Here is a 3,914-nt window from a genome sequence, read left to right on the forward strand (position 1 = left end):
TCCTTTTTCAGCCCATAATATTTCTCAAGCTTTTCGTGCTCCTTCTTGATGTTATAGTAGCTTGGGACTGCTACATCTATCACCACTGCTTTCTTATGTATCTTATCTACCACCACAATGTCTGGTTGGTTAGCCATCACCTGTTTGTCAGTCTGTATCTGGAAGTCCCACAGTATCTTAGCCCTGCCTTTCTCCACCACCTTAGGTGAAGTCTCCCACGTTGACTCTAGGATTTCCAGTCCATACTCAGTACAGATGTTCCTGTACACTATTTCAGCCACTTGGTTATGGCATTACATGTATGCATTGTCTACCTTCATATTACATCCTGCTATTATGTGCTGGACTGTCTCAGGCCAGGTTATTATACCAGCACGGTATCTGATGACTGATACAGCATATGTGTTGATGGCTTGGACTTTGTTTTTAGCATTCAGCTGGCTCTTCAGGACCTGCCTTACTCTCTGTAGGTACTTGGTTGTGGCTGACGTCCTTGCGGCCTCATCCTGGTTGCCATTTGCCTGCAGTATACCCAAAGTACTTGTAGCTGCCCTGGACATCTGCAGTGTTGCCTTCAGGTAGATCATCCCCTTCAGTTGTGATCACCTTGCCTGTCTTGGACACCATTCAGCTGCACTTATCAAGTCCAAATGACATACTAATGTCCTTACTGTATGTCCTAGTGAGGTGGATCAGTGAGTCGATGTCTCGCTCAATTCTAGCACACAGCTTGATGTCATCCATGTAGAGGAGGTAGCTGATGACTGTTACTGTCATGTTCGGTGGAGATAACGGAGACGAACCCAGTGCGTAGACTCATCTTTAAAAGAAACTAGTTTATTGACTAAAGAACAAAAAAAACAAAAGCTGATGGGGCAGCAAACAAATAGAAACATAAACTAAATCCAAACTAAGAAGAAGATGAACATAATAAGAGCGGGAACGGAACCAGGAACGGAACCAGGAACAGGATGGAAACATGCAACAGACAACTACAACAACAAACATGTAACATCAAACAATGAACCAGCGGAGTGTGGAAGGTGATGACCGGGTTTTCATGACTGAGGATGATGAGGTAAGTGGAGACAGGTGGCGTGATTACAAAGTAGGGACAGGTGTAGGTGGGTGTGGCAGGGAGACAGAGGGAGAGAGACTGAGGAGGAGCAAATGAAACATGAAACGAGACTAGACAGAAACCAAACACAAACCAACAAACTAAATAAAAATAAAACAAAACCATAACACAGAAAAAACCCAAATCACCACAGTTACACTTTGGAACCGGTATCCATAGCCACTCTTTGCAATTATCTGGTAGAGGGGGTTCAGGCCCATGCAGAACAGGAGTGGGGACAAAGCATCGCCTTGGTACATGCTGCATTTGATGCTGACTTGTGCAATTGGCTTTGAATTGGCCTCTAGAGTTGTCTTCCACTTTCCCATTGAGTTTTCAATGAAGGCTCTTAGTGTCCTGTTGATGTTATACAGTTTCAAGCCCTCCAGTATCCATGTGTGGGGCATCAAGTCATAGGCTTTCCTGTAGTCAATTCAGGCACATGTTTGTGTATCTGGTCTTGCAGTCTCTAGTTACAGTTCTGCTGACTAGTAGCTGGTGCTTGGCTCCCCTAGTGTTGATGCCAATTCCCTTCTGTGCCTTGCTCAAGTATTGACCCATGTGCTTATTTATCTCAGCCACTATGATGCCTGATAGAAGCTTCCATGTTGTACAGGCAGGTGATTGGCCGGTAGTTGGAAGGAATTGCCCCTTTCTGGGGGTCTTTCATAATCAGAACTGTCCGGCCATGGGTCAACCACTCAGGGTGGGTCCCTTCCGTCAGTAGCTGGTTCATTCATCCTGCTAGGTGTTCATGGAGAGCGGTTAGTTTCTTCAACAAGTAGGCGTGGATCATGTCAGGTTCTGGTGCAGTCCAGCTTTACATTTCTGAGACTCTGTCTTGGATGTCTGACACTGTTGTAGTTACTGGTTCTTGCTCTGGGAGATTGGTGTCTTCAGATCTTAGATCCTGAAGCCATGGGGCATTATTATTGTGTGAAGCCTCCTTCTCCCATATGCCTCTCCAGTATTGCTCAGTCCCACCTCTGGGTGGATCTACGCTCTTGTTATTCCCCTGCCATTGAGAGTACACTTTGGATGGTGTGGTGGAGAATACCCTGTTTATTCTCCTGGATTCCGCTTCTTGAGTGTACCTCCTCAGACAAGTAGCCAGAGCTTTGAGGTGTTGTTTGGCAGTTTCTAGAGCCTCAGGAATGGACAAGTTGCAGTATTTCTGTGGTGGATCCTTTTTTTGACTGACTTCTCTCCAAGTTGACTTGATCTTAGTCTCCAGCTTCCTCCTCCATGGGGGACAATGCTCCTTATTTCTTGTAGGCTTGATCTTATAGCCAAGTGTGTCAAGGATTACTGTTGCTGTGGTGTATATCATCTGATTGGTCTCTGTGATGGTGTCAGTAGGGATACTTAGCAGTGCTGCATTCACATCTTCCAGCAGACTTTCAGAGGGTACATTGTTGCTTAGCCTTGGCAAGGGGTGCAGGTTCACTTTCCAGGTTCTGTCAAGTGAGGTGGAGATGACTGAGATGAACCCAGACCGCAGACTCATTTTTAAAAGAAACTAATTTATTAAACTAAAGAATAAACAAAACAAAAAGCTGACGTGGCAGCAAACAAATAAAAACATAAACTAAATAAAAAACTAAAACGAGAACAGAAATACAAAAAGGCACAGGAAACCACAGGACTAGGAACAGGCAGGACAGAAACAAACAACAAACATCAACAATGAACCAGCGGGGTATGGAAGGAAATGACTGGGTTTTAAAGCACAGAGGAAAATGAGGTAAGTGGACTCAGGTGTGTGGGAGCAATCACAGGCAGGTGGAGATGGGCGTGACAGGGAAACCAAGAGAGAGTGACTGGGGAGGGGAAAATGACAACACAAACACACGAGACAGACAGAATCCCAACAGAAACGAAAACAATATAAATAAACCTAGATCACCAAATGAAACAAGACAAAAACAAAGAAAAACCCAAAAACTCCAAATCCCTACAGGTCCACCTTCCAGCAGGACAATGACCCCTAACACACTGCTAAAGCAACACTCTACTGGTTGAAGGAGAACCTGTCATATGCCCTGAAATGGTCCAGTCAAAACTCAGATTTCAGTCCAAGAAGAATCTTTGGTTTGATTTAAAGATTGTTGGACACAAACAGCACCCATACAACCAGAAGGAGTTGTAACAGTTTGGTCATGAAGAATGGACAAAAACTACAGGTTAGATGGACCAGGATCATAGATCTAAAGAGACTTGATGTTCTAATTACTTGAAGTATTTTGTATAGGAACTATAACTTAAAATCAAATTAAAAATCAATTTAAATTCCAGGTTGAATGGCAGGAAAATAAAAAAAATTCAAGGGGATGAAACATTTTATGTAGGAGAATTGTGTTCTGTTCCTTGATGGACCTGCCATGATTTAAAATATTGACTATAGCACACCGCAAACAAAGAAACATTTGAGTTTTATTTATAAAGCCCATTTCAAAACAACTACTATTAGTATAGTGCTGTATATAAAAAAGAAACTAAACAACAAATCACACATACAATACAAACTAACAAAACCAAATACAAACAAGTAAAACTGATTATAAAAACATTAAAATTTTAAAAGAATTTTAACTTTCATAAAGAATTGACTTCCGGTGGAGCGAATGACGGAGTAGGACGTATCTTGCTGAGCTCCCGCAGCCACGAAAAAAAAAAAATGTTATTTTAGGCACTTTTTTGAAAGGTTTCGGCCACAGTTGGCTATATTCCTCCTCCTTACTACAATAACTTGACTCGGATTTTGAATTTTGACTTTTTTCATCGACAAAATGCCTCC

Source organism: Kryptolebias marmoratus, linkage group LG20 (assembly GCF_001649575.2).
Source record: "Kryptolebias marmoratus isolate JLee-2015 linkage group LG20, ASM164957v2, whole genome shotgun sequence".
NCBI classification, from domain to species: Eukaryota; Metazoa; Chordata; class Actinopteri; order Cyprinodontiformes; family Rivulidae; genus Kryptolebias; species Kryptolebias marmoratus.